Genomic DNA, 23,544 nt, shown 5'->3' with positions numbered 1-23,544 from the left:
ATCTACAACACATAGAGACAAATGCAAACAAAAACCTTATAGTTTTTATTTTAAAATTTTAGCCATGAGGCAGGTATGATAATGTAAAACTCACTAGTTATTAAAAAGTTGGATCAGGGCCAGCCCCGTGGCTTAGCGGTTAAGTGCTCGCGCTCTGCTGCTGGCGGCCCGGGTTTGGATCCCAGGCGCGCACCGACGCACCACTTCTCCGGCCATGCTGAGGCCGCGTCCCACATACAGCAACTAGAAGGATGTGCAGCTGTGACATACAACTATCTACTGGGGCTTTGGGAGGAAAAAAATAAATAAAATCTTTAAAAAGTTGGATCTAAGTTGTTTTTCTGATAGATGGAATAAGTTAAGGTTACTTGCTCAGATGGCTAAAGCCTTTCACTAATATCTGTGGAGAAGCACTTAAAAGATTTTTATTTGCCCAAGTTTCAAATGACTTTTCCCTTTTTCAATTTTCTTCTAAGAATTACCTCCCTGAAGTTCATACTTTAAAACTTATATCTCAGATGCACTCAGAAGGAATGCAAGTTTGTCCAAGAAGCACTTTGATTTTCTAAGGCCTATACTTTATAAGCCTTTTGAGATGAATAGGGCAGGTTTTGGGATTGGTAAAAGGAATTTTAACTGCCTCTAGAGCTGCATTTCTAGTTTTGCAGGGATTTCTGAGATAGGGACAGTTGCTTTCAATTCTTCAAAGAACTGGATTGTAGCCTAGATGATAAAGGACTGACAAACAATCCAACTATGTTGGAATGTGTTTCTTTCTCTTTGGGTACATTTAGCTTAGAGAAGAATGCAAAAAGATTGTTTATCTATCAAGCACTGAATATCAGCTTGCAATTTGACCAAACTTCTGGTTAGAAAATTACTAAATTTTTTCAAATTACTTGTCAGGTTTCAGCCAGGACAAGCCAAGACAAGCAGTGAATACTTCTGGCAATATTGAACAATCTCTTGGACTCAAGTTGGGTCCCCAAGGAAGGTGCAAAATATATTGTGTTCACTAGATCTATAGTGATTCTCAAAGATAGCCAAAAGAAAGAAGCAACAACAGGCATATCCGAGGCAGGTAACAGGCCAGACAGGTTTTTAAGACATAAAAACAAGGCAAGGGATAACGCAATACCTACCCCTGGGAGAGAAAGGATAAATAACCAATTGGCTTGGAATTGGAAGGGAAGAGACAACAGGAAATTTTATTTCCCTCTCTCAACTGGGCACTACAGACAGTGATCTGAGAGAGCTGGCTCTGGTAAGAATTCTCACCCAAAGCTGGTATTTGCCAGTTCTCCCAGGATCCCATCTGCAGGAAGCAAGTGGGGTTTAAAGTAGAGGGTGTAGCTCTGGTATTTACCAGAATTTGGCAATGTGTTTCACTAATTTTAATTGTAGTTTCCATTGGCTCTTTAAGGAAATAACATAGTAGTTTACCAAAAAAATCCCTCAGAGTCCTGTCAACTTTGAGAGGGGCCTATATGGCGGCTCACCTTTGAAGGCAGATATGGGAGTGTCTGTAAGGCCCTAACTTGGTGAAATTTTGTTTACGGTCATATAGTCTTGTTTTAGGTAGGTCTTATATCTTTCATTTTTCATTAACTTTTTGCAATGAAACTTTCAATGAAGCTGTTTTTGGAATTTTGAATATTTTTTTTTAATTTTAATTTTTATTGTGAAATTTTTCTTGTACATTATTGTTTGTCAGTCACCATATAAATGCATCCCTTCACCCTTTGTGCCCACCTCCCAATCCCCCTGCCCCTGGTAACCACCAAACAGTTCTATCTGTCTATGTGTTGGTTTATCTTCCACATATGCAGTGTTTGTCTTTCTCTTTCTGGCTTATTTTGCTTAACATAATACCTTCCAGGTCCATCCATGTTGTTGCAAATGGGATGATTTTGTCTTTTTTTTATGGCCGAGTAGTATTCCATTGTATATATGTATATACCACATCTTCTTTATCCACTCATCAGTTGAGGGACACTTGGATTGCTTCCATGTCTTGGCTATAGTGAATAATGCTGTGATGAACGTAGGGGTGCATAAGCCTCTTTGGATTGTTGATTTCAGGTTCGTTGGGTAGATACCCAGTAGTGGGATAGCTGGATCATAAGGTATTTCAATTTTAATTTTTTGAGGAATCTCCATACTGTTTTCCATAGAGGCTGCACCAGTTTGCATTCCCACCAGAAGTGAGTGAGGGTTCCCGTTTCTCTACAGCCTCTCAAGCATTTGTTGTTTTTTGTCTTGGTGATTATAGCCATTCTGATGGGTGTAAGATGATATCTTAGTGTGGTTTTGATTTGTATTTCCTTGATGATCAGTGATGTTGAGCATCTTTTCATGTGCCTATTGGTTATCTGTATATCTTCTTTGGAGAAATTTCTGTTCATTTCCTCTGCCCATTTTTTGATCGGGTTGTTTGTTTTTTTGTTGTTCAGTTGCGTGAGTTCTTTATATATTATGGAGATTAATCCATTCTCAGATATATGGTTTGCAAATATTTTCTCCCAGCTGGTGCGTTGCCTGTTCATTTTGATCCTGGTTTTGTTTGCCTTGTAGAAGCTCTGTAATTGGATGAAGTCCCACTTGTTATTTTTTTCTTATGTTTCCCTTATCTGAGTAGACATGGAATTTGAAAAGATCCCTTTATGGCCCATGACAAATAGTGTACTACCTATATTTTCCTCCAGGATTTTTATAGTTTCAGGTCTCACCTTCAGGTCGTCAATCCATTTTGAGTTAATTTTTGTGTGTGGTGAAAGAAGATGGTCTACTTTCATTCTTTTGCAAGTGGCTGTCCAGTTTTCCCAGCACCATTTATTGAAGAGACTTTCCTTTCTCCATTGTATGTTCTTAGCTCCTTTGTGAAAGATTAGCTGCCCGTAGATGTGAGGTTTTATTTCTGGGCTTTCAGTTCTGTTCCACTGATCTGTGTGTCTGTTTTTGTACCAGTACCATGCTGTTTTAATTACTGTCACTTTGTAGTATGTTTTGAAGTCAGGGATTGTGATGCCTCTAGCTTTATTCTTTCTTCTCAGGATTGCTTTAGCTATTTGGGGTCTTTTGTTGGCCCATATGAATTTTAATATTCTTTGTTCTATTTCTGTGAAGAATGTCCTTGGGATTCTGATTGGGATTGCATTGAATCTGTAGATTGCTTTAGGTAGTATGGACATTCTTCCAATCCAAGTGCATGGAATATTTTTCCATTTCTTTATGTCATCATTGATTTCACTCAATAATGTGTTATAGTTTTTGTTGTATAGGTATTTCACTTCCTTTGTTAAATTTACTCCTAGATATTTTATTCTTTTTGTTGCAATTGTAAATGGGATTGTCTTCTTGAGTTCTCTTTCTGTTAGTTCGTTGTTGATATATAGAAAGGCAACCGATTTCTGTAAGTTGATTTTGTACCCTGCCACTTGGCTGTAGTTGTTGATTATTTCTAATAATTTTCCAATGGATTCTTTAGGGTTTTCTATATGTAAGATCATGTCATCTGCAAACAGCGAGAGTTTCACTTCTTCGTTGCCTATTTGTATTCCATTTATTCTTTTTTCTTGCCTAATTGCTCTAGCCAGAACCTCCAGTACTGTATTGAATAAGAGTGGCAAGAGTGGGCACCGTTGTCCTATTCCTTTTTTCAGAGGGATGGCTTTCAGTTTTTCCCCATTGAGTATGATGTTGGCTATCGATTTGTCATATATGGCCTTTATTATGTTAAGGTGCTTTCCTTCTATACCCATTTTTTGAGAGTTTTTATCATAAATGGATGTTGGATCTTGTCAAATCCCTTCTCTGCATCTATTGAGATTATCATATAGTTTTTGTTCCTTGTTTTGTTAATGTGGTGTATCACGTTGATTGATTTGTGGATGTTGAACCATCCCTGTGTCCCTGGTATAAATCCCACTTGATCATGGTGTATGATCTTTTTAATGTATTGCTGTATTCAGTTTGCCAATATTTTGTTGAATATTTTTGCATCTATGTTCATCAGGGATATTGGTCTGTAGTTTTCCTTCTTAATATTGTCTTTGTTTGGCTTTGGTATCAGGGTGATATTGGCCTTGTGGAATGTGTTGGGAAGTGTTCCATCTTCCTCTATTTTTTGGAATAGTTTGAGAAGGATAGGTACTAAATTTTCTTCAAATGTTTGCTAAAATTCTCCAGAGAAGCCATCTGGTCCTGGACTGCTATTTTTTGGGAGGTTGTTGATTACTATTTCAATCTCTTTATTTGTGATTGATCTATTCAGGTTCTCTATTTCTTCTTGATTCAGTTTTGGGAGGTTATATGAGTCTAAGAATTTATCCATTTCTTCTAGATTATCCAATTTGTTGGCATATAGTTTTTCCTAATATTCTCTTATAATCTTTTGTATTTCTCTGGTATCCGTTGTAATTTCTCCTTTTTCATTTCTAATTTTATTTATTTGAGCCTTCTCTTTTTTTTTCTTGGTAAGTCTGGCCCGAGGGTTTGTCAGTTTTGTTTATCTTCTCAAAAAACCACCTCTTTGTTTCATTGATCCTTTCTACTGTTTTTTTGATTTCAGTTTCATTTATTTCTGCTCTGATTTTTATTATTTCCCTCCTTCTGCTGACATTAGGCTTTGTTTGTTCCTCTTTTTCTACTTCTGTTAGTCATAGTTTGAGGTTGGTTATTTGGGATTTTTCTTGTTTGTTAAGGTGGACCTGTATTGCTATGAGTTCCCCTTTCAGGACCGCTTTTGCTGCATCCCATTTCAGTTGGTACGGTGTATTTTCATTAATCATTTGTCTCCAGATATGGTTCGATTGCTCTTTTAATTTCATCAATGATCCATTTGTTGTTTAGTAGCATGTTGTTGAGTCTCCACAGCTTTGTCACTTGCTCAGTTTTTTTCTTGTAGTTGATTTTTAGCTTCATGGCGTTGTGGTTGGAAAAGATGGTTGTTATGATTTCAATCTTCTTAAATTTATATAAGCATGCCCTGTTTCTCAACATATGGTCTATTCTTGAGAATGTTCCATGTGCACTTGAGAAGAATGTGTAATCTGCTGTGTTTGGATGGATTGCTCTCTATATATCTATTAAGTCCATCTCGTCAAGTTTTGCGTTTAAGTCCATTATTTCCTTATTGATTTTCTATCTGGATGATCTATCCATTGATGGCAGTGGGGTGTTAAGATCCCCTGCTATTATTGTGTTGTTGTTAATATCTCCTTTTAGGTTTAATAATTGCTTTGTGTACCTTGGTGCTCCTGTGTTGGGTGCATATATATTTAAAAGTGATATGTCTTCTTGGTGGAGTGTCCCTTTTATCATTATATATTGCCCCTCTTTGTCTCTCATTACCTGTTTAATCTTGAAGTCAACTTTGTCTGATATGAGTATGGCAACACCTGCTTTCTTTTGTTTGCCATTAGCTTGGAGTATTGTCTTCCATCCTTTCACTCTGAGCCTGTGTTTGTCTTTAGAGCTGAGATGTGTTTCCTGGATGCAGCATATGGTTGGGTCTTGTTTTTTAATCTGTCACATTACTCTGTGTCTTTTGATTGGAGAATTCAGTCCATTTACATTTAGGGTAATTATTGATATATGAGGGCTTATTGTTGCTATTTTACCACTCAATTTCCAGTTCTTTTGCATTTCTTTTGTTTCTTGTCCCTTGTGTTTCAGAGTTCCAATTCAGTTTGGTAGTTCTGTATGGGGGTTCTCTTAGTTTTGTCTTTCTTTATCGTGTGTGACTCTGTTCTGATTAGTTAGTGGTTACCTTGAGGTTTGTATAAAAAATCTCATGGATGTGTTAGTCCATTTTTTCACAGCCTCTTATTCCCTTAGACTAAGTTGATTTGATCCCTTTTCTCTTCCCTTTCTAAGTTATTGTTGTCACATCTTATTCCTTCTTGTGTTGTGAGTTTGTGTTTAACGTGATGATGTTATATTTATTTTTGGTGCTTACCTTTTCTTGATCTTTGGTTTTATAATTAAGTGTTTGCTAATCTATTCTGATAGAGAGCTGCAGTTTTTCTGGTTTTGTCGACCTATTTTCCTCCTTGTTCAAAATTTTGAATCCCCTGTCTCATTTTTTTCTCAGGCATGAGGGCCTTCTTGAGCACTTCTTGTATTGGGAGTTTTGTGGCAATGAAGTCCCTTAGCTTTTGTTTATCTGGGATAGTTATTATTTCTCCATCATATCTGAAAGATATCATTGCTGGATAGAGCATTCATGGCTGAAAGTTTCTGTCCTTCAGAATTTTGAATATATTGTTCCACTCTCACCTAGCCTGTTAAGTTTCTGTCAAGAAATCAGCTGAGAGCCTGATAGGAATTCCTTTGTATGTTTTTTTTTTTTGGTCTAGTTGCCCTTAATAATTTTTCTTTGTCGTTCACTTTTGCCAGCGTTATTACTATATGCCTTGGAGAGGGTCTTGTCATGTTGCTCTCTTTAGGACATCTATTTATTTCATTCACTGGTATTTCCAGCTCATTCCCCAGGTTTGGGAAGTTCTCAGGTATTATTTCTTTGAACAAGTTCTCTGCTCCTTTTTCCCTCTCTTCTCCCTCTGGAATACCTATAATTCTTATGTTGGATTTCCTAATTGAGTCAGATATTTCTCAGAGAGTTTCTTCATTTCTTTTTAGTCTTAGTTCTCTTTCCTCCTCCATCCGGAGCATTTCTGCATTGTTGTCCTCAATATTGCTAATTCTTTCCTCCATATTCTCAGCCCTGATGCTTAAGGCTTCCAGATTTGTCTTTATCTCCTCTATTGTGGTTTTCATCTCTAAGATTTCTGATTGGTTTTTCTTTATAGTTTCAATCTCTTTTGTGAAGAAACTCCTGATTTCATTGAATTGTCTATCTGTGTTTTCTTGTATTTCATTAAGGTTTTTTATGATGGCTATTTTGAAGTCTCTGTCACTAAGGTTATACATTTTTGTGCTTTCAGGGTTGATTTCTAGGTGCCTGTCATTTTCCTTTTGGTCTGGGGATTTAATATATTTTTGCATAGTGCCTGTCAGTGTTGGCTTATTTTTCCTCATAGTGAAAATATATGGTCGCAGTTTCCTCTTGCCAGCGCTGGGTAGGGGTCAAGGACTGTGTCTTCTGTGTCTGCTTCAATCCGTGGGTCCTCTGGCCAGACCCTGGCTGAGCTGAGGCATGGCTGAGCTGAAGCGTGGGTGAGCTGAAGTGCAGCTGAGCAGAGGCTGCTGGGGGTGAAGTGTGGGAACAGCTGGGACTGGAGCGCAGCTAGGCCAAAGCAGCTGGGGCTTGGTTGTGGGTGGGTTGAATTAGCTGCAGCTGAAGCATGGCTGGGCTGAAGAAGCAGGAGCTGGAGCACCACTCGGCCAAAGAAGCTGGAACTGGAGTGCGGCTGGGCCAAAGTTGCTGGCAGCAAGTCAGCTGGAGCCTAAGCTCGGCCATGCTGAAGCAGCTGGAGCCGGGGTGCCGGTCAAGCCAAAGGAACTGGGGGCGGGGTGTGGTTGAGCCGATGCAGCTGGGGCCAGGGCACAGTTGAGCCAAAGGATCTGGGACTGTGGCACGGTGGAGCCGGTACAGCTGGGGCCATGGTGTGGTCCAGCTGGAGCAGCTGGGGCTGTGGCATGGTGGGGCCTTAGCTGCCACCATCTCTGGTGCGGGTGCATGGGCACGCCCAGCCACTGATGGGGCTAGGGCACTGTGGGTTGCTGCCGCTGGGGCCTGGGTGCAGCTGCGCCACCGCTGCTAATGCCCAGGCACCGGGGGTCCACAGCCTCTGGGGCTTGGGTGAGGGCATGCTGCCATCACTCATGGGGCCCGGGTGCTGAGGGGTCACTGCAGCTGGTGCCCAGGTGCCGGGGGTCGCTGCCTCTGGGGCCTGGGCGCCTGGTGGCTGCTGCCTCTGGTGCCAGGGTGCAGGCACACTGCAACTGCTAGTGGGGCCTGGGTGCCTGGGGGTTGCTACCTCTGGGGGTGGGGCACAGGCACACCACCACAGCTGGAGGGGCCGGGGCGCCTGTGGGCCACTGCCTCTGAGGGTGGGGTGCTGTCACACGCGACTGCTCATGGGGCCTGGGCACCTGGTGGCTGCTGCCTCTGGGGGCAGGGTGCAGTCACACTGCCACTAGTGGTGGGGCCTGGTCTCCTGGAGGCCACTGCCTCTGGGAGCATGGCCGAGCTGAAGTGCTGCTGTGCTGATGTGCTTTGGTGGGGGAGGTGGGCAGGTGGGGGAGGGGCGCTTACTTTTGCCTCATCAATCTCGGAGGTTTCTCACCTTGCTGTCACTCCCTCCTCTCCCGAGTGGCTAGCTCGTCGAAAGTACCCTCGCACCGGTTCTGCTACCTTCATAGAGGGATTCCCCACAGGCTGTGAGGGGTCTTGGAGAGCTCTGGTTTTCCTGCAGAGCTGCCCCTCCCCCCTCTCTGAGAGCCACGTGGTCTCAGTGTCAGGGTTGCAGTCCTTGGGGAAGGAAGGGATCTCCTCTTACCTCCTTCCCTTTACTCTGGGGATTCCAGCACTTCAGTCCTCGGGCGTACGGCGGCCTGGGTGCCTCAGGCGTCACGTGTTGTGTGAGTAGCTTCTGTTGGAATGTGAATGTCCGAGGGGGAGAGTTCAATGGGGGAAGCTCACTCCACCACGATGCTGACGTCACTCTTGAATATTTGTTTTTAAGTACATTTCTTAAATGATCTTATCTAATTGGAACGTTCCTTATAGTAGCCATTGTTATTGTTCTGGGAGGTGACAGCAGTTTGGTAGGACCTTTAGCTGCAAATGGAGCTTCACCCACATTTCTGTCCAGCCTTATCTAGCTGCAAATGGGGTACAATTCACACTTCTATCCAGCCTTGTTTTGGGATCCCCAAACTGATAGTTAACCAAGCCAAGCTCTGAAAATACAAAAAATCTTAGTATGGTTTTGTCATTTTTTTTAGAGATTTATTTACTTCCAGGACCATAGTACTTAGATGTAAATAAGCAGACGTGCCCAAAGGTGATACACTTGTCTCTTAGGTTTTCAGGATTCTGTTTCTTTTTGCTGAGTCTTTGGGCCTCTTGGAGATAAACTGATACTCAACGGGATGTGCCACTGGGTTGGAGGTTGTGTGATGTTTCACAGTGTGCCTCAATGCATGGAAATTTTCATGAGGTTGGTGGGTGACCTAGTGTCAATCTAACCCAATCCATGACCAACTTATCCTAATGTGGGAGCCTTTGAGTTAGGTGGTGAGTGCTCTAACAGCCTTTAAATGCCTCTCCTGTGTCTACCAATTTTTACAGATTTTGTTCTCTGAGATCCTCTTAACAATAGCCTTTGTTTATAAGAAAACAAGATCTGATGTCAAACAGATGGGAAACTACAGCTGTCATGGCAGTTCCCAACATGGAATCTGGGGACAGAACATAGAACTGGGTCTTCCAATCAAATGAGGAATTGTGATCAGAACTACCAGCAGTTCCCAATGTGAAACTAGTGATTCCAGACAAATGGGGAACGGGCTGGAAAGCCAATTATATTGGGAAGTTTTGGCAAGACTGTTGATCTCAGAACCAAGACAGAAGTTATCCATGGCCCTCAGAAATGGCAAGGAAGAGAACACAAAAGGAGTTCACAGGTACCTTTCCTCTGTTTCTCATTGTCCCCCAGTGCTGTGTGAAGTTCACTTTGGATCCCGTTACTGCCACCAAGTCTGTGAAATAACAAAAATCCAACTAAGTAGATTTTAAAGATCTAATTGGCTTTATTGAGTAATTCATCAATTGGGCAGCATCCCATCTAGCAAATAGAGAGGAGCTCCAAAAACTACAGAAAGGGAAAGTTTTCAAGGAAATCATAAACAGAAAAAGGGGTTATTTTTGGCAAGGTTACCTCCCTTTGGGGACAAAAGGGTCTCACTAGGTGGATTACCTCATCTTCCTTTGGGAGATGAAGAGGGCCCATGTGGCAGATTACCTCATTAATGCTGACCAGAAAATCCCAGAATGACCAATTAAGACTACATTCCTGGGAAAGGTTGAAACTGCAATTAGGTTAGGTCTTAAGCCTTGGTTTGGTGATGTGGGACTAGCAAAAGTGACTCCATTTTGGGCCTGTGGTTTTCTTTTTAACAATAGTTTACAATCAACTGACTAATGTATTTTTAATGGGCAACCACATTTCTGTGTGTTAATCCTGTAAACAGTAATTTTTTGAAGTGTGCAATATATTTTGAAAAACCATAAAAAGTTAATTTTCTCACTTCTTTTTCTCTGTAAAATGACAAGTGATAATACAGCCTGTAGTGCCACTGTATATCAATCTGTAGAAGGTTTTCTGATATGGGCATTGTATTAAAGGCACTAGGGAGGTATAATAATATAAGGAGCTCCAATGACACACTACCCAGTGAAACTGGTGAAAATTATTTTGAACAACCAATTTGAAGCCTCTGGAAATTGTCCTAAAGGCAATAGCAAATCAGGAACATCTATTCAAGAAAATCAGTAGAAATTCCATGAGAAAGGGACAGTGTGTAGTATTTGAACCACGTTCACTTCCTCCCCGGTCTCAACTCACCAAGTGAACACTCCTCTCTGGAGTGCTGCACCTAGAACTGGAATACAAGTTTCTCTCTCACTAAGCTTCCAGAATGGGGGCTTTTTCCTAGGGTGAGCAGGACTTCAACATTACCTGTCCTGCTTTCAGCTACCTGTTGCTGAATTTGTTTCTTGTTGATTCAAATGAAAAGTTGGGACAGCCTTCTTGCATCCAGGACCTTCTTATGGTACAGAGGCTCTGCTGTGGTCATGCTTTGCTGACAATACTGGGCACATATCTCTCTTTCCCCAGCTCATGAGGTGGCTGTAACATGAGACAATCAAGAGGACCTCTGGCTGCTGTCTCTCCACTGCACTGATCACTCAGCTCCTAGAATGGGATTGTTATTCAGAGAGAGGCTTCTTACTGTCCCCAGAATTATGGCACAGAGTTTTTACCTGAACATGGGGAAAAGCCAGACATGAAACACAAAACTCTTAATTCCTTCTGAAAAGAAATAACTTGGCCAGCAAAAGATCATGAAAAGTTCAAGCCAAATAACACTTTCAGGAAAATAGAGAATGAGGTGAAAAGCAATTAGTAGATTGTTGTATGTAATGAAGATACAGCTTAGACTGTAGGCTCATTGGTTTTCTGGAAAGAATCAGGGAATTAGACTGCTGAGAGGGTACTTAGAAGGGTCAGAACAAATATCAAGCAGTAACTTCAGAAAGTATTTCTACAAAGGAGCCAGAATTTCACTGGAGCATTTGCTAGAGCAAGTTATGCCCCCTAGGATGTTGGTGAAAATATTAGAGCAACCAGCTAGCAATTAATCTAGCTTAACCACAGGGTGTGTCCATGAAAGGAAGAGAGTGCTACCAATACCACTGTCTCATAACAGTAGACGTACCCAAAGCCATGCCTGATTCTTGGACCTACACCAGAGGTTTCACTGCGTGTGGAGGACATAGACTTCGCTAAAATAATCCATCCAGTCACTGAACAAATAAATAAGCTAATAGTAAAAAGTCCCAGTAGGAAGGAGACTGGTACCCAGAGTTGCTACAATATATTACCTAAAATGTCTAGTTTGTATCAAATTACAAGATGTGCAAAGATACAGGAAGGTAGTAACTAAACACTGGGGCAGAAACAGCAGTTGAAAAAATTACCCAACTCTTTCAGGAATCCCCAGTAAAATTAACAAATGATATCTCAGCAGAGAAAAGGGACAATAGAAGGCAGGGGGGATAATATATTTGAACTGCAGGAAGAAAAAACCTGTCAACCAAGAATCCTGTATTCACCAAAACTAACTTGTAAAATATAAAGATGAAATAAAGACTTTCCCCGATTAACAAAAACCAAGAAAGTATATTAATATCCAGCTACTTTATGAGATTATTGAAGGAGTTCCTCAGGTTGAAAGCAAGTGACCCAGGATGGTGATTGATATAAGAAACAAAAACACCAGTATAAGTAGTTATGTAAATATGAAAGACAGAATAAATACCTACTTTTTCCTTTCTTCTCTTAGCTGATATCAAAGGAATTGTATAAAATACTATATATTTAATGTTCTGTTGGGCTTATTCCGTATTGACATGTAATATATACATAATGTGTTTTTCATTAAAATCATAAAGGTCATGGTTGGGAGCAAAGCTCTGTTGGGCTAAGGAAATAACTATAGATGATAAAGAAATAAGTGTAACAAGATATTATTTGTTATACCATTAATATAATCTGCATAACAATTATGCCACAAAAATGGCAAAAGGAAATAGACGTATATATGAGTTAAGATACAATGTATCACTGGAATTGAGCTAGTATAAATCTGAAGCTCCTTCTTAATGAATCAAGAAGTATATATTAAATACTAGAGCCACCCCTAAAGAAAAACTTCAGAAATATAGTAAAGTCATTTAAAAATTAAATTGCTACGTTGGAAGATATTCAGTTTATGCAATAGAAAGCTATACAGGATGAGAAGAGAAACTAAAAAGTACATGAGAATTGTAGAAAACAAAAAGTAAAATGGTAGTTGGAATTGCAACTGTCAGTAATACTAAATGTGAATGGATTACATTATCCAAACAAGAGGAAGAGATTGTCACCTCAGATTTAAAAAACAAACCATGATCTAAATATATGCTATGTACAGGAAGCACAAGGTAGATTCAAAGATAGAAACAGATTGAAAGTAAAAGCATGGGAAAATATATATCTGGAAATAGCCTTAACAAGAAAGCTGGAGAGATAATACAATTGTCTAGCAATACAGACTTTAAAACAAAAAATATTACTAGAGATAATGAGGAAGATTTTATCATACCTGAAGGGTCAAAGTTTATGGCCTTCATCTACAACAGTACAAAGAAATATATTTATAGCCATTAATGCCTGTACTAACAAAGAAGAGTGATCTCAAATCAATAACTTAACCTTTTTCTTTAACAGGCCTGAAAAGATGAGGTACCAAACCCAAAGCAAGGAGAAAAGGAAAGAATAAAAATTAGAGCAGAAACTATTAAATGAGATATAGAAAAAACCACAGAGAAAATCAGTGAAACCAAAAGTGGATTCATTGGAGAGATTACCCAAGTTGACAGATCTTTAGAAAAACTGATCTACAGAAAAAGGGAGAACACTCAAAGAATCAGAAAGAAAGAGGGATATTACTACTGATATTACAGAAATAAGAAGGATTATAAAAGAATTCAGTGAGCTGTTCTATGGCAACAAATTAGATAAATGAGATGAAATGGACAAATTCCTTAAAAGACACAAACTTCTGAACCTAAATCAAGGATAAATGGAAAATCTGAATAGAACTATAACAAGTGAAGGAGTTAAATTAGTAAACAAATAACCACCCACAGAGTGAGGCTAGGCCCATGTGGCTTTAATATGTAATTCTCTGAAACATTCAAAGATTCCTTAATACTGATTCTTAACACACACTTTTGAGAATAAGAATGGAGAGAATACTTCACACTCATGGTATGAGGCCAGTACAGCAAATACCAGCAAACCCAGTCCAGCAATATATAAATGAATCATACACCATGACCAAGTGGGATTTATTCCAGGGATAAAAAGTTGGGTTAGCATCTCAAAATCCACTTATATAATAAAGTATATCAATAGAATAAAAGGAAAAATGGCAGATCATTTCAGTAGACTCAGGGGAAATAATTCACAAAATCCAGTACCCTTTCATGATTAAAGCCCTCAGATTACCAGGAATAGAAGGAAAGTTCCTAATGTCATAATGAGCATCTATGGAAAAGCCACAGCTAATATAATATTTAATTGTAAAAGACTGGATGCTTTCTCCTGAAAATGTGGAATCAAAGGATGTCTGCTCTTTCCACTTCTATTCTAGAATATACTGGAGATTTTAGCCAGAATCATTATGCAAGTAAAGGGAAAAAAATGCATAATGATTGGTTAGAAAGATGTAAAACTACTTCCAGCTGAGATATCTTGTTTTTAGAATACTCTAAGAAATCCACTAAAAAAATTAGTAGATAGTAGAAGTGACAATTAAAGTCAGCAAAATAGTAGGATAAAAGATCAAAATATAAAAATCAGTTGTGTTTCTACACATTTGCAATGAACAATCTGATAATGAAATTAAGAAATGCATTGACAATAAAACCAAAATGAATAACATACTTAGGGATAAATTTAGCAAAAGAAGTACAAAATGAATGCTCAGAAAAATGCAAAATGTGATCAAAAGAAATTAAAAACATATAAGTAAATGGGAAAACATCCCAATTTCATGAATTAGAAGACATATCATTGTTGAAATGGCATTATTCCCCAAATGATCTGAGATTCAGCACATACCTCTCATGATCCCAGCTTATCTTTTTATACAAATTGGCAAGCACTTTCATAAAATTATGTGGAATTGCAAGGGAATCAGATTAGCCAAAGCAATCTTGAAAAAGAACAAAGTGGTAGGACTCACATTTCCTGATTTGGAACTATGTAACATGCAATGGTAATCAAGAGTGTGTGTTACTGACACAAGGATAGACATACAGATCTGTGGAATAGATTGAGATTTGAGAAATAAACCGATACATCTGTGGTCAACTGATATTTGAAAAATGTGCCAAGAATGAGGCAAGAATATTCTTTTGATCAATTGGTGCTGGGCCAAGTGGATAGCCATGAGAAAAACAAAGAGGGTTTATCCTTCCATGACACCACATACAGTAATTTACCAGAAAGAATAAAGAACATAAGAGTAAATGATAACACACTTAGATAAAGTATAGAAAAGAATTAATCTCCTTGGATTTGGCAAAGAATTATTAGATAACACACCAAGAGCAAAAATGAAAAAAATATAGGTAATTTGGACTTCATCAAATTAATGATTTTTGTGCTTCAAAGGACACCTTTATAGTGTGAAAACACCCTTTGGAAGCCTTGTGCACTATTTCTGGGAATATAAAATTATGTTGATGGTATGAAATACAACATGGCAATTCTTTCAAAAATTACAAACTATGTTACTCCCTGAACTAGAAATTCTACTTCTCAGAGTCAAAGTAGAATTGAAAGCAAGGACTTAGATTTATGTCCCCTCATGTTTATATTAGCATTATTCATAATAGCCAAAAGGTGGAAATAACCCAAGTCCCCATCAACAGATGAATGGATTAAAAAATTTTGGCATATGAGAGTGACGTCAGCATCATGGCGGAGTGAGCTTTTCTGTAAACTCTTTCCCCAATAAGATACAACAAAAGGGTCAATCATAGACCAACAGGAGACACTCACACTGCACAAAGGGACATTGGAAAGACCCACATTGCCACACTTCTGAGAGTAGGTGTGCTGGGGCCCCTGGAGGAAGTGGGGAGAGGTAAGGAGAAATCCTCTCCCTTCCGATCAGATCAGCAGCTCGGGTCACATGGGTCCCAGAGAGAGGGGTGGGGCAGCCCTCTGTGGGGAAACCGTAGCTCTTTAGGCTCTCTCAGCCAGTGGGAAGCTCCCACACGGAGGACTCAGAAGTGCTGTGGAGGTGCCATCAACATTTGAGCACTCTAGGAAAGTGGATAATGAGGGGCCAATGAGAAGCCCCCCCGCCCAGGGACCCAGCAGACAAAAGAGAGAGCCTCTCCCCCTGCATACCCAACACTGCAGCTCAGCCGACCAGTCAGAACAACCCTGGCGGAGTGCAGGCGGCCTGCAGTGGAGGAGAAGCCAGGGCTAAGCACCGGCAGCCCGCGGCAGTGGAGCTGTTGTGGCGGAGTGCAGGGGGCTCAGATTACACAGCCCTTGACCCCCACAAGGTGATGGCAGGTGGAAACTACAACCAGATATTTCCAGGATGAGGAAAAACAAAGCCAATACAGCAACCATGATGCAAAAGTACATTAAATCGCCAGGCCAGGAGGAAAATGACAAGCACCCAGAAATCACCCCTGAAGGCACAGAAATCCGTAACCTAAACAACAGAGAATTCAAAATAGCTATGATAAAAATCTCAATGAAATACAAGAAAACAGATAAACAATTCAACGAGAAAAGGAGTTTCTTCACAAAAGAGATTTCATCATAAAGAAAAACCAATCAGTATTGATGGAAATGAAGAAAACAATGGAGGACATAAAGGAGAATATGGAATCTTTAAAGAACAGAGTTGACAATATGGAGAAAAGAATTAGCATTATAGAGGATAGGAATACAGATATGATCCTGATGGAGGAGAAGAGAAAATTAAGACTAAAAATAAATGAAGAAAGTCTCCGAGAAATATCTGACTCAATTAGGAAATGTAACATAAGAATTATAGGTATTCCTGAGGGAGAAGAGAGGGAAGGAGGAACAGAGAGCCTATTCAAGGAAATGATAGCTGAGAACTTCCCAAATCTGGGGAAGGAGCAGGAAATATCAGTAAGTGAAGCCAATAGGTCGCCTAAATATGTCAACAGGTGAAGGCCCACTCCAAGGCATATAGTAGTAAAACTGTCAAAAGTCAGTGACAAAGAAACAATACTAAGGGCAGCTAGACAAAAACAAAGAATAACGTACAAAGGAGCTCCCATCAGGATCTCAGCAGATTTCTCAACAGAAACTTTACAGGTTAGGAGATACTGGAATGATATATTCAAAATACTGAAAGACAAAAACTTTCAGCCAAGAATACTCTATCCAGTGAAAATATCCTTCAAATATGATGGAGAAATAATAACTTTCCCAGATAAACAAAAGCTAAGGGAGTTCATGGCCACGAGACCCCCACTACAAGAAATGCTCAAGAAGGCCCTCAGGCCTGAAAAAAAGAACAGAAAGGGAATACAAAACTTGGAGCAAGGAGAAAAATAGGTAGACAAAATCAGAAAAATAGTAGATCTTTACCGGAATAGGTTAGCAACCATTTAAATACCAAAATCAAAGATCAAAGGAAGGAAATCACCAAAAATAAACATAAGCTCATCACTTTAAATACACATCCACAACACAAGATAGAATAAGTTGTGACAAGAATAATGTAGAAGGGGAAGAGGAAAGAGATCGAATTGACTTAGTATAAGGGAATAAGAGGCCATCAGATAATGGACTATCTCATACACAAGATTTTTACACAAACCTCAAGGTAACCACTAAACAGATAATCAGAACAAAATCACATATGATAAATAAAGAGGAAACTAAAGGAGTTGTAAGACAGAACAACCAAACTGAATTGGCAGTTGGAAACACATGGGACAAGAAACAAAGGAAATGCAAAAGAACTGGAAAATAAGTGATAAAACAGCAACATTAAGCTGTCATATAGCAATAATTACTCTAAATGTAAATGGATTGAACTCTCCAATCAAAAGATACAGAGTTGCAGGATGGATTAAAAAGCAAGACCCAACAATATGCTGCCTCCAGGAAACACATCTTAGCTCTAAAGACAAGCACAGGCTCCGAGTGAAAGGATGGAAGACAATACTCCAAGCTAATGGCAAACAAAAGAAAGCAGGTGTTGCCATACTCATATCAGACAAAGGAGACTTCAAGATAAAACAGGTTAAGAGAGACAAAGAGGGGCAATATATAATGATAAAAGGGACATTCCACCAAGGGTCTTCCACCAAGAAGACAATTATAAATATATATGCACCCAACATAGGAGCACCAAAGTACATAAAGCAACTATTAACACACCTAAAAGGAGATATTAACAACAACACAATAATAGTATGGGATCTTAATATCCCACTTACATCAATGGATAGATCATCCAGACAACAAGTCAATAAAGAAACAGTGGACTTAAATGAAAAACTGGACGAGATGGACCTAGTAGACATATACAGAGCACTCCATCCAAAAACAGCTGACTACACATTTCTTCTCAAGCGCACCTGGAACATTCTCAAGGATAGACCATATGTTGGGAAACAAGGCAAGCCTCAATAAATTTAAGAAGATAGAAATCATAACAAGCATCTTTTCAGACCATAATGCTATCATATTATCAACCACAAGAAAAAAACTGGGAAGGTGACAAAGATGTGATTAAACAACATGCTACTGAACAACCAATGGATCATTAATGAAATTAAAGGAGAAATAAAAAAATCTGGAAACAAATGAAAATGAGAATACGCCATACCAACTCATATGGGATGCAGCAAAAGCCATCCTGAGAGGGAAATTCATAGCAATACAGGCCAACCTCAACAAACAAGAAAAGGCCCAAATAAGCAACTTTAAACTATACCTAACAGAACTAGAAAAAGAAGAAACAAAGCCCAAAGTCAGCAGAAGGAGAGAAATAATAAAAATTAGAGCAGAAATAAATGAAATTGAAATGAAAAAAATAGTAGAAAGGATTAATGAAACAAAGAGTTGGTTCTTTGAGAAGATAAACAAAACTGACAAACCCTTAGCCAGACTTACTAACAAAAAAGAGATAAGGCTCAAATAAATAAAATTAGAAATGAAAGAGGAGAAATTACAACGGATACCACGGAAATACAAAGGATTATAAGAGAATACTATGAGAAACTATATGCCAACAAATTGGACAATCTAGAAGAAATGGATAAATTCTTAGATTCATACAACCTCCCAAAACTGAACCAAGAAGAAATAGAGAATCTGAATAGACCAATCACAAGTAAAGAGATTGAAATAGTAATCAAAAACCTCCCAAAAAATAAAAGTCCAGGACCAGATGGCTTCTCTGGAGAATTTTACCAAACATTCAAAGGCGATTTAACACCCATCCTTCTCAAACTATTCCAAAAAATAGAAGAAGATAGAACACTTCCTAACTCATTCTATGAGGCCAACATCACCCTGATACCAAAGCCAGACAAAGACAATAAAAAAAAGGGAAATTACAGGGCAATATCACTGATGAACATAGATGCAAAAACACTCAACAAAATATTGGCAAACTGAATACAGCAATACATTAAAAAGCTCATACACCATGATCAAGTGGGATTTATACTAGGGACACAGGGATGCTTCAACATCTGCAAATCAATCAACGTGATACACCACATCAACAAAACGAGGAATAAAAACCGCATGGTCATCTCAATAGATGCAGAGAAGACATTTGACAAGATCCAACATCCATTTATCATAAAAGCTCTCAACAAAATGGGTATAGAAGGAAAAGTCCTCAACATAATAAAGGCTATTTATGACAAACCCACAGCCAACGTCATACTCAATGGGAAAAGGCTGAAAGCCATTCCTCTCAGAACAGGAACGAGACAAGGCTGCCCACTCTTGCCACTCTTATTCAACATAGTACTGGAGGTTTTGGCCAGAGCAATTAGGCAAGAAAAAGGAATAAAAGGAACCAAATAGGCGACGAAGAAGTGAAACTCGCACTATTTGCAGACTACATGATTTTATATGTAGAAAACCCTAAAGAATCCATTGGAAAACTATTAGAAATAATCAACAACTACAGCAACGTCACAGGGTGCAAAATCAACCTACAAAAATCAGTTGCATTTCTGTATGCTAATAACGAACTAACAGAGAGCCCACAATGATAATACCATTTACAATTGCATCAAAAAGAATAAAATATCTAGGAATAAATCTTACCAAGTGAAAGACATATACAATGAAAATTACAAGACATTATTGAAAGAAATTGATAATGACATAAAGAAATGGAAAGATATCCCACACACATGGATTGGGAGAATAAACATAGTTAAAATGTCTATATTACCTAAAGCAATCTACAGATTCAATGCAATCCCAATCAGAATCCTAATGACATTCTTCATGGAAATAGAAAAAAGAATACTAAAATTCATATGGGGCAACAAAAGACCCCAAATAGCTAAAGCAATCCTCAGAAAAAAGAACAAAGCTGGAGGCATCACAATCCCTGACTTCAAAACATACTACAAAGCAATAGTAATCAAAACAGCATGGTACTGGTACAAAAACAGACACACACATCAATGGAACAGAATCGGAAGCCCAGAAATAAAACCACACATATACAGACAGCTAACTTTCAACATAGGAGCTAAGAACATACAATGGAGAAAGGAAAATCGCTTCAATAAATGGTGTTGGGAAAACTGGACAGTCGCATGCAAAAGAATGAAACTGGATCATCTGCTATCGCCATTCACAAAAATTAACTCAAAATGGATCAAAGACCTGAAGGTGAGACCCGAAGCTATAAAACTCATAGAAGAAAATATAGGCAATACACTATTTGGCATTGGTCATAAAGGAATCTTTTCGGATGCCATGCCTACTCAGACTAGGGAAACTAAAGAAAAAATAAGCAAGTGAACCTTCATCAGATTAAAGAGCTTCTACAAGACAAACCAGGATCAAAATGAATAGACAACCCACCAGCTGGGAGAACACGTTTGCAAAACATATCTGACAAGGGGTTAATCTCCATAATTTATCAAGAACTCATACAACTGAACAACAAAACAACAAACAACCCAGTCAAAAAATGTGCAGAGGAAATGAACAGACTCTTCTCCAAAGAAGGTATACAGATGGCCAATAGGCATATGAAAAGATGTTCAACATTACTAATCATCAGGAAAATGCAAATCAAAACAACACTAAGATATTACCTCATACCCGTTAGAATGGCTATAATCACCAAGACAAAAAACAACAAATGTTGGAGAGGATGTGGAGAAACAGGAACCCTCATACACAGCTGGTGGCAATGCAAACTAGTGCAGCATCTATTGAAAATGGTATGGGGATTCCTCAAAAAATTAAAAATAGGAAAACCATATGATCAAGCTATCCCACTACTGGGAATCTATCCAACGAACCTGAAATCAACAATCCAAAGAGGCTTATGCACCCTTATCTTCATTGCAGCATTATTCACTATAGCCAAGAAGTGGAAGCCACCCAGATGTCCCTCGACTGATGATTGGATCAAGAAAATGTGGTATATATATACAATGGCATACTACTCAGCCATAAGAAAAGACAAAATCATCCCATTTGCAACAACATGGATGGACCTGGAGGGTATTATGTTAAGTGAAATAAGCCAGAAAGAGAAAGACAGACACCATATGATCTCACTAATATGGAAATATAAACCAACACATGGACAGAGAAAACTGTATTGTGGTTACCAGGGTGGGGGGTGGGCACAGAGGGTGAAGGGAGACATGTGTATGGTGATTGACAAACAAAAGGTACAACCAAAATTTCACAGTTATAAACTGTTAAGACATCAATAAAAAAAAAAAAGGAACAGTAAAAAATAATAATAATTTGGCACATATATACAATGGCATATTATTCAGCTTGAAAAATCAAATTCTGACATGTGCTACAACTTGAACTATACACTTACAAAATGCTGAAAATATAAATTTTATGTTATGTGTATATTACTACAATTAGAAGTAAAATTTTTAAGGCAAGAGAGTGAAAATAAAACCTACAGAATGGAGGAAAACTTTGGAAACCATATACCTCATAAAGAACTGGTATCAAAAATATCTAAAGACCCCTTAAAACTTAATTTTAAAAAGTCAAATAACTATTTATTTATTTATTTATTTTTTGTGAGGAAGATCAGCCCTGAGCTAATATCCGTGCTAATCCTCCTCTTTTTGCTGAGGAAGACTGGCCCTGAGCTAACATCTATTGCCAATCCTCCTCCTTCTTTTCCCCCAAAGCCCCAGTGGATAGTTGTATGTCATAGTTGCACATCCTTCTAGTTGCTGTATGTGGGACGCAGCCTCAGCATGGCTGGAGAAGCAGTGCGTCGGTGCACGCCTGGGATCCGAACCCGGGCCGCCAGTAGTGGAGCATGTGCACTTAACCACTAAGCCACCGGGCTGGCCCTCAAATAACTATTTAAATATGGCACAGCATCTGAATACAGTGTTTTCCAAAGAAGATAGACACGTGGTCGAGAGCACATGAAAATATTCTGGACATCACTAGTCATCAAGGAAATGTAAATCAAAAACCCAGTGAAATACCACTTGTCAACCATTAGGATAGCTACAATCAAAAAGTGAGATCATGGGCCGGCCCAGTGGCTTAGCGGTTAAGTGTGCGCGCTCTGCTGCTGGCGGCCCGGGTTCGGATCCCGGGCACGCACCGACGCACCGCTTCTCTGGCCATGCTGAGGCCGCGTCCCACATACATCAACTAGAAGGATGTGCAGCTATGACATACAACAATCTACTGGGGCTTTGGGGGGAAATATAAATAAAATCTTTAAAAAAAAAAAAAAAGTGAGATCGTAAGTTTTGTTGAGGATATGTTTAGAAATTTGAAGTCTCATACATGGGTGGTATGAATATAAAATGGTGTAGTCACTGTGGAAAAAGCTCTGGGATTTCCTGAAATATACAACCTAAAATTATCACATGACCCATCATTTCCAATCCTAGGTAGGTACTTTCGTGTGTGTGTGTGTGCTGAGAACACTTAGTCCACTGACTTGGCAAATTCCGTGTATACAAATTATGTGTGTGTATCAAATCATCATGGTTTTATCTTTAAATATAGACAACTTTTTTCATCAGCTATACCTCAATAAAGCTGGGGACAGTGGAAGAGTTTCCAGGTGCATCCCACAATTACATGAGGATTTATTGTTTTGCTTATAACAGTGACAATAAGAATCGGTTGCCTTAGGGATATTATAGTGGTTAACATTTGACAGGTCTCTAGGGACACATGTGAAAACTGGTCTAAAATAAATTTCCTTCCTCTGTAAAATGTACACCTGAGACTTTAATGAACCCATGTCACACCCTGTGGTTAGACTGTTACCGCACAAAGATGTGGTTCTCCCAAGCGATGCACGTAAAAAAGGCAATTATTACTGCAGCAGCCTTTGGGAAAAGAAAACTGCTTTATTGCTAAGTCAGTCTGAAAAGAGACAAGAGGCATATGCTGCCAGATCTGTCTCCCTGATTCAGGATTTGGGGCAAAATTTAAGAGGTTAACAAGAACAGGCTGCCATGTGGAAATGCTGCTGGGACAGGTTTGGATTGGAGGGGTTTAAGCATTTATGGTAAGTTTTTTTTTTTTTTTTTGAGGAAGATTCGCCCTGAGCTAACATCTGTTGCCAATCTTCCTCCTTTTTTCCTTTTTTCTCCCCAAAGCCCCAGTAGATAGTTGTATGTCATAGTTGTGATCCTTCTGGTTGCTCTATGTGGGATGCCACCTCAGCATGGCTTGATGAGTGGTGAGGTCCGTGCCCAGGATCCAAACCAGCAAACCTTGGGCTGCCAAAGTGGAGCATGTGAACTTAACCGCTGCACCACCACGCTGGCCCCTGTGGTAAGGTTTTAAACGTAATATGATGAGGTTTTAAACATTTATGGTAAGGTATGGAAGGGGTTTTAACATCAGATCTTGCTGGATGAAGGTCTCTTCACTTCTGATGAGAGTCTGATTTTCAAATTCTGGTCCTGTCTCCATCCTTTAGTTCCATGGGGAGGAGAACTGTTACTTCTGATGTCATTTAAGGTCAAGAATTCCTCTTCTGGGCCTGCCCCGTGGATTAGCAGTTAAG

The 23,544-nt window shown here is 39.2% G+C and overlaps 1 long non-coding RNA gene across 1 annotated transcript in view; it reads left to right on the top strand.

Moving 5' to 3' along the window:
- Positions 1-22,089, top strand: part of LOC147912105 (uncharacterized) — a 43,359-nt gene extending 21,270 nt beyond the window's left edge. Inside the window, exons 2-3 of the long non-coding RNA XR_015550267.1 lie at positions 9,260-9,594; positions 12,963-22,089. This is a non-coding gene — a long non-coding RNA (uncharacterized LOC147912105). The remainder of the gene's footprint in view (positions 1-9,259; positions 9,595-12,962) is intronic.
- Positions 22,090-23,544: the final 1,455 nt, after the last annotated feature.

Source organism: Ceratotherium simum, chromosome 39 (assembly GCF_057802395.1).
Source record: "Ceratotherium simum simum isolate JZ-2026a chromosome 39, ASM5780239v1, whole genome shotgun sequence".
NCBI lineage: Eukaryota > Metazoa > Chordata > Mammalia > Perissodactyla > Rhinocerotidae > Ceratotherium > Ceratotherium simum.
The sequence above is the reverse complement of the archived record's forward strand: the minus strand, read 5'-3'. Positions and strand labels throughout refer to the sequence as shown.